The sequence below is a fragment of the Leptonychotes weddellii genome, chromosome 10 (genome assembly GCF_054177405.1).
Source record: "Leptonychotes weddellii isolate Sample4059 chromosome 10, ASM5417740v2, whole genome shotgun sequence".
Taxonomy (NCBI): Eukaryota; Metazoa; Chordata; class Mammalia; order Carnivora; family Phocidae; genus Leptonychotes; species Leptonychotes weddellii.
Window position 1 is genome coordinate 61022910 of NC_138378.1, and position 12668 is coordinate 61035577.

The following is a 12668-nucleotide window of genomic DNA, read 5'->3' on the forward strand; positions in this document are numbered from 1 at the left end:
AATATTACTCAGCCATCAGAAAAGATGAATACCCAACTTTTACATCAACATGGATGGGACTGGAGGAGATTATGCTAAGTGAAATAAGTCAAGCAGAGAAAGTCAATTATCACATGGTTTCACTTATTTGTGGAACATAAGGAATAACATGGAGGACATTAAGAGAAGGAAGGGAAAAATGGGCGGGAGGAATTGGAGGGAGAGATGAACCATGAAAGACTATGGACCTGAGAAACAAACAGGGTTTTAGAGGGGAGGGGGGAGGGGGATTGGTTAGCCCGGTGATGGGTATTAAGGAGGGCACGTACTGCATGGAGCACTGGGTGTTATACGAAAACAATGGATCATGGATCACTACATCAAAAACTAATGATGTATGGTGACTAACATAACATAATAAAATTTAAAAAACAAAACAAAAAACAAAACAAAAAAAAACAAAAAAAGATTTTATTTATTTATTTGAGAGAGAGAGAGAGAGAATGAGAGAGAGAGCATGAGAATGGGAGGGTCAGAGGGAGAAGTAGACTCCCTGCTGAACAGGCAGCCCGATGTGAGACTCGATCCTGGGACTCCAGGATCATGACCTGAGCCGAAGGCAGTCGCTTAACCAACTGAGCCACCCAGGCACCCTGACCATCATGATTTTAAGATTCATGAAAAATATTATAGACTCAAGCACCAAAGTTTCAAGAATATTAAGTGTGGCACTGTAATACGAGTCATGGACAGATTCCAAAGGCCATTCTATTTTCAAAATTAAACCAGAAATTCTTTACAACTTTCAGATAAAGAGAGTTAGGTATCCATTCATTGTATAATAAGTCAAAGTAAAAGACCAGTCTTTAACCTTTCTTTTTAGTGTTCTATTGCTTATCAGTCTGAATGTGTCTTTTCTAGTTGTATATTAAGTTGTTCCTTAAAATTAATGGACAGAAATAACATTTTAAGGAGCCAACAACACTTTAGTAAAATCATATGTCTTTTGTGGATCACACTTAACTTCTGGCAGGAAGAAAAGTAATTACAATAGCAATAGGTTTAGCAACATATATAATACTTTGTGCTTTTTCAAGTTCATGATTTGATATGCTGTGTCAAAATAGTGGGCTGGAAAGAAATTCTGTTAGATAAGAAGTTTATTTTTTAAAAACAATCAGTATAATATATATAATACTACACATCTATAGTTCTGTAGTTAAGCTTTTTTTTTTTTTTTTTAATCTGAATGATTACATTGTATAGCTCAGGAATTGGCTGATTTTTAGATGTGAAAATATCTCACCATCAAAATGAGCTAGGCATATCAGCATCATTCATCAATCTACTGAATACCTTCATAGATAGTTTTTTTTTAAGATTTTATTTATTAGAGCGAGAGGGGGAGAGAGAGAGAGCAGGGGAAGGAGCAGAGGGAGAGAGAGAAAGAATCTCAAGCAAACTTCGTGCTGAATGCCTGAGCTGAATCCAGGAGTGGGATGCTCAACCAACAGAGCCACTCAGGCACCCCCTTCATAAATAGTTTTTACCACAATTCTAGAAGTTGGTGGATTGACCATCATGAATGTAAGAATCATGAAAAATATTATAGACAAGCACCAAAGGTTCAAGAGTATTCACAATGCATATGCTGTTATAGGACCATCATTATGTTAGTAACCTCTGCTTTTGGCTTCAGACACATTTCAACTACATTATCTATTTTTAAAAAAGCATTTGGTCTTGTTTCTGAACTAAATGTATGGAATATTGCTGAATATCAACGGTGGGGGGAAAGATGGGAAAAGCCAGGAAGAAGCTTTTTCCTCTTGTTTTTGGCTCCCATCTGAATGTCATGGCTCTGCTAAATGGCAGGTGAAGAGATAACATAATTATTGTGCAAGACAAACTTTTTAGCTCATGGATTTTCTAAGATTGAATCTCTTCATTAAAATACACCTCAGATACTACAGAATGGATGAAGATTTAATATTAAAGAAAAATTCCCCTCTTTCTAAGTGTTTTTAAATAAATACTTGCCAAGAAAGGCTATCAAACATGTTCTAACATGGTTTTAGATTCTGGCATAGCCCTTGTTAAAAGAATTAAACCTTGAAGCACTGTTCATAGATGAGTGTTTAGTGGTGAAATATACTAGACAAGGTGGACATTGCTTCTATGTGTTTATAATGGGAAAAGTGGAGTATTACTTTAAATCAAAGAATATATATTATTTAGCTTAAGGGTTCTGTACATCATAATATGTGTATACATGTGTTTGTGTACAGATATGTATATGTATCATGATGTACATAATCTTTTGTTTTATATCTTTTGAAAAGTTATACATAGTCAATATAAAATATTTAGAAAGCACAGATAAATTGTATCAAAAAATTATTCAAAAATTCATTCCTCATAACAACTACTGATATTTTGATATATGCCTTATAGTCACTTTTATACTTTTATCAGTTATTGGTAAATCATAAGCCTATTAGAAGAGAGTTATTTGAATAAATAATTGTTGCATTTATCCTGCCAGATAAATAATCCAACAAAATGTAATAAGCTGATGCTTACAAATTATGTTCTTGCAAATTGGGTTCCACAGTGTCTGATGTCTTCTCTCCTTATGAGAGTAGACTAATCAACATGAAATTTGAGTAACTTCCAGTTTATGAGAGTTCTGTACTTGCGACCCCTGTTTTTAGGAAAGACTCCTGCAGCCATAGTTGTATTATGTGATCTCACCAATGGTAACCACGATCAGAATGGGTAAGATTTTTCAAAGTTGTGTAAGAGTCTCATTTTCAATCATTTTAACACAAAATCAATATTGAAAGAAAGGGAGAAAGAGGGAGAAAACAATCTTTATAACCCATACAAATGTGTTATGAGCTGTTTTGTCCAGCCTTACAACTTAGCGAGGAGAAAAAGATGATCTCAAGAGGAAATTTAAGCAAATAAGTTAAAAGAAGTAGTGTGAGGGATGGAGAAAGGTATGATACCAGAGTTTCTAGCAGGTCTTCAGCTTTGAGGCACAGGTAACCCAAATCTATACATAATTTATAGTTTAAAATGCTTAAGTAGGCTCTGCTTTTTTTTTTGTTTGTTTCATGCATAACTTAATATCCTCATAAAATCCATTTTCTGATGCTGCAACTCTACTGGGATGTGGACACCTGGCACAGTAAAATATCACTCTTGAGAGCCATTTAAATTATGAGCTGCCTAGCAAATCCTGGGGTAGGGGGAGGCATCTTGATACTTTAATATCAGAATATCTGGCAACTTTTTATTTATTCTATATTTACTTATTATCATTTATCAACTAGCCTATTATTTTTCTTTCATAACTTTGATTTATTTGTTGAATATGGATTGATCTACTATCTAGCCAAATTAGCAAAACCAATACCTGCCTCACTTCTGCACATCTGGGCTGGGATTCTATTCACTTGTTTGGTTTTGTTTTGTTTTTATAAACCTGTATTGCTGTCTGGCTAGTCTGTTTCACTTGTGTATATTTTGTTGTCCTTGACTGATTGAAAAAATTATAAGCATGACCAATGAAAGGAGGGAACATAAGGAAATCTATGAAGGAAGTAACATATTTCTTAAATTTGAGCATATTCCATTTGGTATTTTTTGGAGTGCTGCAAATTTATATTTTATTTATTTAAATTGTTTAGAAAATGCAATAGAAGTAAAAAATACCCATACTTTTACTTAAGATTTTATTTCTACAACTTTAGTTATTTGAGAATAGTGCAAAGAAAATGGGATAGAATAGGATAAACTTTGTTTAATCTTAGCTGCTCCATTTATCTGTTTGGCCTTGGAATGTTATTATCATCATTGAACATGAGTTCCTCATTCATACTTTTCAGAATTCTTCTCAGGATTTGAAGGGTATTTAAATTTTGGGGTATATAGGAGAATTTAATCTGTGACAGTCATTCTAATCAATTTTTTTATTATATAAAAATCAGGAGATTTCAAAACTTTCTGAGTCATGTTCATCATCTTGTAGCATAATTTTGCTTGATTTATCCTCTTTCTTTTGTATTTGAAAAATGAAACAAAATAACAGTTATTTCCTTAGAACATTCTTTTGAACAAGTTCAGTATCCATCATATCTGTGTTATTACTACAATAGACTCTAAATGGTGAGGGCTCCCTCCTTAGACATTAGAGAATCTCATAAAACTGTATAATCTTGAAGGATGCTATATAACACTATAAACATACATGACACCTTAAAAAGCTTTAAGACATTTTGTACTTTACCTTTTCCATCTCTTGTAACTTTTGTAAAAGAGTTTAGATTATAGATTGAGCAATTAGATATGTTACAGAAGTTTAAAGTTGTTAGCTTTTACTCCAAAAATAATGTTAGGTAATTTATTTGAATAGATTAATCAAGTTCACAGCATTTACTAGATACTGCCTATATATACTATACAGATATATAGAAATGAAGGATCCTGCCATTGAGTTAATTACTAAAACTAGGTCATTTATACTATATGCTCAAAGTGTAACAATGATTAGGTTCTGCAGCAGTTTCAAGAAGTGTGTGATCTCTGGGTGCTGGTTGCCAAAGAGCCAGGAGAACTTCCGGGATAGGAAAAAAGTTTTGGAGAAGTAATGAGGATTATTCCAATATAGACAGAACAGTGGGATAAGTTAAGAGTTGGATAGAGCATGGGCAACGTATAAATGCAAGATTCTGTGAAATGAATAGACTGTCCTATAGTCTAGGATTTGTGATCCATCACAAAATGACACAAAACCTCTTTTCACCAAAATCAATGTTTATGAGCAAAAATCAATGATATGTGCCATGTGTGAAGATAGATTGATTTGTAGGAAAGTATGTATATTAGGGGAACTAGCCATGTATTCTGTACACATCTCAGTAAGGTTTCCGTACATGTCATGAGCCTGCTGATTACTACTTGCATTACTGGACAGTAGGTGAAGGGATATGTCACTTGTTGGATATAGAGCTGTTACAGCGGATCCAGGTCCTATAATTGCTCACTTTTTTTTTCTTTTAAATTGTGGAATGTGAGTGACAGGTAGTTTGATCCTTCAAGATATAAGCAGCTGAAGTTGTCAGAAAAAAAGAAATGAAGAGAGAAAAGAAAAAAGAGAAGAAGCACTCTGCAGAGGGCAGCTTTATATCCCATTTGAAGCAAAATTTGAAAGAGAAAAGTATTAGAGCTTGCTTTAAAAAAGACAGACAACTCTACTTAAGGATGACTGAACCCGAAGAAGCAAAATTTTTCTTCAAAAAGTATAGTATCAACATTGAAGGCAATTCAACATATCTGAAAGAAGGAAGGCAGGAAAACTTAGTGGTGGCAAATGCAAAACAATAATGAGATGTTTTTGCATAATGTAGTAAAAATCATTTTATAGAAAATCAGAAATTACCATTTTTGAAATAATACAGAAATGTCTCTAAAATTTGACAGGACTGTCATTACCTCAGAAAAGCATATGGAAACTTCTTTGAGAATAATGTACTTAAAAACCATAGAGGAAAGACTTTTGAAACTTTGATGCTATTGTGTAGTGTTTTGTAGACAATTACAATGAATTATATGACACACTTTCATCTGCCCTGTCATATCACCATAAGCCAAGATATTTTTTTTTTTAAAGATTTTATTTATTTATTTGAGAGAGAGAGAGAACACACGAGAGGGGATAGGGTCAGAGGATGGAGCAGACTCCCTGCCGAGCAGGGAGCCCGACGCGGGACTCGATCCAGGGACTCCAGGATCATGACCTGAGCCGAAGGCAGTCGCCCAACCGACTGAGCCACCCAGGCGCCCAGCCAAGATATTTTTGACCTAGCAAATCTCTAATGCTATTGGGAAGGATAACTAACTATAGAAGAAAAAGTTGATGACTATTTTTTGCAAACTCCTCTCCTTGTTCATAATTTCTGATTTTTTATTAATATCTCCTCCTCATCTTTCTCTTTCCTCTGAGCAGCCTGTAATATTCTGGAATTTTGTTATCAACAATAACAAACAAGTGCATTTATATCATAATTACTTAGGGGGAAATATATAAAAGGCAAAAAAATGAAACAGGGACAGTAGATGTAAAGATTTGTACTTTGTGATATTTCATTACTGCCTCTTCTTGATTATCTTAAGACTACTGGTATTTTTGCAATAGTTGCAACACAAATGCAAAAAACACTTAAGAGTTCACTTAAAATTTATGACTTTTTTTCCTCTTTGTATTTCACATCTAACCTTAGGGTAAATTTAGAGACAAACAACTGAAAGTCAGGAAGAGGAAGAAAATACAGGGTGACCATGATTCCTTTCTGCCAGAATGTTTTGGGGCCATGGTTCTCAACCAAGGAGAGAATGCATATTATATTCATCTTCTGAGATTTCGGTCCCCTTTATTTATCTTGCTTCAGGGTTAGTTAATATTCTTAAAAAGGAAACTTGAATGAATACTCTAAGAGGGATAGCTAATAAAGAGAGCCTACAGGTAAATCCTTTTGTTCCTGGGTTGGCAGTTTAGAAGCTCATAATAATTTAAAGTTTACCAATTCTGATAATAAGATTTTAGATTTAATAATAACATCTATCTTTGTAAGTCCAGTTTTGTTTTGTATAAGCAGGTGAAATAAATAAGCCTGGTACATCTCTTAGGCAATATATATCCAGTTCACTGTAGGCATACTTTTATTGTCTTTCCCCTCTGCTACTTGCCTCGTAGAGCTTTCATTGACTTATTAACTTCACCTTTAGTAACTGATCTGGTGGACAATCAGAAAGGAAAAATAAGCCAGTCAGTTATCTTTGCTTCTTCCTTATATAATTTTTTATTTTTGTATATTTTTTGTTAGTATATGTGTGTGGGGGGAAAGGAAACAAGAGGGAGCCTAGGATTATCAAAACAAGTGTGTATATTAGATATTTTCATTAAAATAGAAGTTGGCAACAGGGTGGCTATAGAAGATATTGGCTCTGGATATAACAGAACAGACATGAAAATAAGACCAAATAAAACTGAGATCAGTTTTTTTCAAGAACATTGGAACATTGGGGGAATTCCAAAATCAAGTTAACATGGAAAAAAAAGTAGAAGGTTTACTGAAAAAAAATGTAAACTAAAATAAGTCAGTCATTTGTATTGAGCAAAAGAGACAAAGTACTGGAATTAGTGAACTGGAAGCTGCCTAATTAAGATGCGAGGTAGTTTCAAGCTTTTAAAAAATTATTTTAGAATTTAAGGTGTGATGTATGTATCACAAGGCAATTACTAATCATTATGCTAAAAATATACAGTATGTATTAACATAATATACAAGTGATTTTTTTTAAAAGATTTTATTTATTTATTTGAGAGAGAGAGAATGAGAGACAGAGAGCACGAGAGGGAAGAGGATCAGAGGGAGAAGCAGACCCCCCGCTGAGCAGGGAGCCCAATGTGGGACTCCATCCCGGGACTCCAGGATCATGACCTGAGCCGAAGGCAGTCGCTTAACCAACTGAGCCACCCAGGCGCCCTACAAGTGATTTTTATCAATCATTGTATATATGTAAACTGCGGGTCAGTCTCACATTTTTGGGGACATTGCTATATGGAAGATGATAATGAACAATTAAAGTTAGAATTGCTGCATAAGAGGAAAGAGGCAAGTTTATGTCCTTGAGAAAGGAGCTGATATTGAAAGATGTGTTCAAAGATGGTCAATGAACAAAAAGATGGAAAATATTAGCTCTAAATTTCAATTATTCTTTACCACAAAAAATAAGGATTACTAGTACAGTGTAAGCTTGTCTCATTTTCAAAAGTCTACCTAAATTGGGAACTACAGGTCAAATAAAGACTGTTAGCATCAAATAATTTGAATAAAATTCAGAAGTAAGTACGTGCAGAAAACTTACATGTGACAAATATAAGGTGGTCACCTTCAGAGGTGACTGAAGATATATAAGTACTTCTTAGGAAGGATGTCACAATCAAATTATTTCTCCCAAAGATATTGACCAAAATCACAGAGATAAAAAAATTCCATCTTTAGTGATAGGTGTTATTAAGTTTGGCAAGAATAACCAAAGGGAGTAAATGAGAGTGATGAAAATGTGGCTATCCTGTTTCTTTATCACTGACATTGTTTTATCTGCAAAGCAGTGAAAAATAGTTGAATAGAGCCACTAGAATTAGAAAGTTCTTAAAAAAAATTGTATGAATTTGGAAGGAGGAAAATGAATGCCAGTATATACTTAGAAGACATAACCATGGTAACTTGACCCCAGGATTGTAGGACTTCTATTTCTGGTTTCTCTTCTTGCCAAGCATATGATCAACAGCATTAAGTATTTCTTGGTTCACCCATATATCTCCCCATCCTGAGATAATCACAGAAGGAATAACTTCTTCTATGGGTCAGGATGATGAAAACCAACATCTGAATATTTACTTTCTTAATAAAAATAAGGATATTCAAAAACACTTCTGCTCTTTGAAGTGCAGTAACAGGTTTCAAATTATCAGATTTCAGAAACTGTATTATACCTAGCAACTAAGGAATAAAACATATGCTATATCTGATGTCAGAAAACTGACATCACCCAAAAAAGGTCAGATGAAGGAAAAAAATAGTCCTAAAATTCAGTCCATATATCCCACTAGCATAAACCCTGCATATCTGAAGAAGATGGCCTAAAACCAGGAACCGAGTGATTCAGTGACATAATTAATCTCACCCCTCAAATGTCCTACAGCGAAGTTGTGATGTGATGGATACTGGCTTGGTTTGAGTTGCTAATGAAAACTGAGCTCTTAGTACTCCTTCATAGCTAATTTCTCCCTTTACCTGGTTCAGGGGATCAAAAATAGTACAAAAGACAATTAGAAGCTAAAAATAGCAGCCTGTTGCAATGTTAACAATAATAAACATAGAGAGGTCCTTGTTTTCTTTCTCTTCATCTCTAAGTTTTAGAAATAAGATTTCTCTCAAAAATGGAGTTTGCAGTTTCTTGGGTTTCTCTTCCACAGTGGATTCTGTGGAATTCTCAGAATTCTGTAATTCCCCATGCCACCATTCTCCAAAGAAAACATCAAAGACAAGGAAGGGACTTGTATAGACATTTTTCCAAAAAACAACAAACCAACCAAAACAAAACCCAAAACAACAAAAACATGTAAATGGTCAGTGGGTATAAGAAAAAAATGCTTAGTGTCACTAAGGAAAATGCAAATTAAAATCACAATGAGATATCACATCACAACTTTAGCATGGCAATATCAACAAAAACAAAAACCAAAAAACAGTCAGTATTGGCAAGGATGTGGAGAAATTGGAACCATGGCATACTGTTAGTAGGAATGCAAAATGGTGCAGGCACTAAGGAAAACAGTGTATGAAGGTTTCAAACAAAACTAAAAATAGAAATATGATCCAGCAATCCCACTTTGGGATATTTATCCTAAATGATTGAAATCAGGATCTTGGAGAGAAATATTCACTGTTATGTTCAATGCAGCATTATTCACAACAACCAAGATGTGAATGTAACCTAAATATCTCCCAACAGTTGAATGGATAAAGAAAATGTGACATATACATATAGGGAATATTACTAGGCCTTAAAAAGGAAGGGAATTCTGTCACATTCTACAACATGGATGAACCTTGAGGACTTTATGCTGAGTGAAATAAGGTGGTCATAGAATGACAAGTACTTCATGATTCCCCTTATTTGAGGTATCTAAAATAGTCAAATTTTGGGGCGCCTGGGTGGCTCAGTCGTTAAGCGTCTGCCTTCGGCTCAGGTCATGATCTCAGGGTCCTGGGATCGAGCCCCGCATCGGGCTCCCTGCTCCACGGGAAGCCTGCTTCTCCCTCTCCCACTCCCCCTGCTTGTGTTCCCTCTCTCGCTGTGTCTCTCTCTGTCAAATAAATAAATAAAATATTTAAAATAAAATAAAATAGTCAAATTTATAAAATCAAAGAGTAGAATGGTGACTATCTAGGGGCTGGAAACAGGGAAAAATAGAGAGTGACTAAAAAAATAGGCACAAAGTTTCAATTAAGTAAGCCAACTAAGCTCCTGGGATCTGCTTTACAACATTCTACCCATAGTCAACAATAGTATATTGTACATTTAAAATGTTCAAGAAAGTAGATCTTATGTTAAATGTTATAAGAATAATATATGTATTTATTTTATATACATATATAAAATATATATAATAAAAATATATGTATTTTTTAAAAAACATATCAAGCAACCCAAAAAGTACAAAGAAAAATATATTTCAAATATCAGAGAGAATTCAAAATTCAGAGAGAAAACAGGGAATAGGCTTGCCAGGTGATTTTTCTGGAATAGGAGATACCTATAACAATGTCTTTACTTGTGTGGGAACATTGTTCTATAGGTACTCTGCTTTTTGATATATGGAATGATACCACTTGGTCAGTTTCATATTAGGGTCTAATTCGTATGCATACTCATTCACTCAACACATAGCTATGGAATTCCTTTTAGGTACAAAGTTTCAGACATAAAAGTTAGCAAGTTAGGCAAAGTCTCTGCCTCTTAAAGTTTGTAGTCTATTGGGAGAGAGGTATAAACAATTATTAGGAAAATAAAGAAAATAATTACAGATGGCAAGAATTGCTATGCTGGCAACAAAACAATGTTTGCTGTCATAGAAAATAAAAGGGAGTGGGAAGCTAATTAGAATATGATATTTAGGGAAAGTCTCTGAAGGGATAATATGTAAATTGTTACCTGAAAGGTGAGAAGGGTGAGTAGTGTCAAGTATATTTGAGAACAGTTTTGACCGAGAAAATAGGAAGTGCAAAGTACTTGAGGCAGGAAACTGAAGGCCAGTGTGGATAGAGGATAGTACGGAAAGGAAACCACAAGCTGGGGTGGGGGGAGGCTGGGTAGTATGGGTTCTGTGGATGAGTAACTTTTTTTTCTTTAAAGATTTTATTTATTTATTTTAGAGAGCTAGAGCACTCTCATGAGCATGCGCCAACAGGGAGAGGGGCACGGGGAGGGAAAGAAAGGGAGAGAATCCCAAGCTGACTCCACACACAGGTTGAAGTCATACATGAGGCTTAATCCCAGGGCCCCAAGATCATGATCCGAGCTGAAACCAAGAGCCGGTGCTCAACAGACTGAGCCACCCAGCTGCCCTGGAGGAGTAACTTCTGATGCCAAACCCCTGAAATCAAAATATCAGTTCTTTTTTTATTGATTTTCCCTTGTATTTCTGCCCTAATTATGCTAGAACACAGACATTTTAGGGGTATTATTTTTGATTTCTCATCCTTGACATCTACTATCCATATGTGAAAATCTTAAATTTCATTTTAAGAAAGATCTGACACAAGGCTTTCTAATTTGTTCTTCAAATTTCATAAATACTTCCTAGTTCATGGTTCCATACGATATAACTTATTAGGCCAACTATAGAAAACATATTTAATAGGATGTAAATAAAGTACAGCTTACATATATTTCTTACTTTTTTAAAAAAAATTCCATTGGTGGGAAATGGGCATCCAAAAGCTATGAGATGATGTGAAGGAAATAGCAACCTGTACTGTTGTCTATTTCTCCCTTTGCAGTTCTAATCAAAACAAAGGTTCTGTTACCTGTTTGACCAGGATTTCCCCTAAATGTTATTTGTTTCTGGGTAGATTGGAGTCAGGAGTATATATCATAGAAGCTGCCTACAACTTGAGAACCCCCCATCAGTGCATGACACAAATCCAACAACCTGGCCTGAACTTGCAATATATTCATAGAGTTGTAAGGAAACTTAGTAGAGCCCCTGATCTTTTGGTACCAAAAACAAAAACCAAAAAGATACTAAACTAAAAGAATAATTGCTACTGGGGTGGGGAGTATATAGAAAATGTCTATAACTTCCTTTAATTTGCTGTGAAACCTCCAAAAAGCAAAAAAACAGTTTCCAAGTTCTTTAAGAGTTCTTTGGGTTTTCAAAACATGAAACAACTAATTCTTCCTGAAAAAAATCAGTATCTTTTTTTAAGATTATTTATTTATTTATTTGAGAGAGAGAGAATGAGAGACAGAGAGCATGAGCAGGAAGAGGGTCAGAGGGAGAAGCAGACCCCCTGCTGAGCAGGGAGCCCGATGTGGGACTCCATCCCGGGACTCCAGGATCATGACCTGAGCCGAAGGCAGTCGCTTAACCAACTGAGCCACCCAGGCGCCCCGAAAAAATCAGTATCTTTGTCTCTTACTGTTGATTCCACCCAGTTGCTCTATCCATGATCTGTTCATAAACCAACATTAGTAATAAAGGTATGGCCAGTAGTTAACAATGAAATAAGACATCCTTATTTCGGGGCACCTGTGTGGCTCAGTCGTTAAGCGTCTGCCTTCGGCTCAGGTCATGGTCCCAGGGTCCTGGGATCGAGCCCCGCATCGGGCTCCATGCTCAGCGGGAAGCCTGCTTCTCCCCCTTCCCCCTCCCACTCCCCCTGCTTGTGTTCCCTTTCTCGCTGTGTCTCTCTCTGTCAAATAAATAAATAAAATCTTAAAAAAAAAAAGACATCCTTATTTCACTCAAATAATGACTCAGTTCTTAAAGACCAAAATAGGAGACTAAGCTCATTCTTTTCCCAACTAACTCATGTATCCTTTTCTAT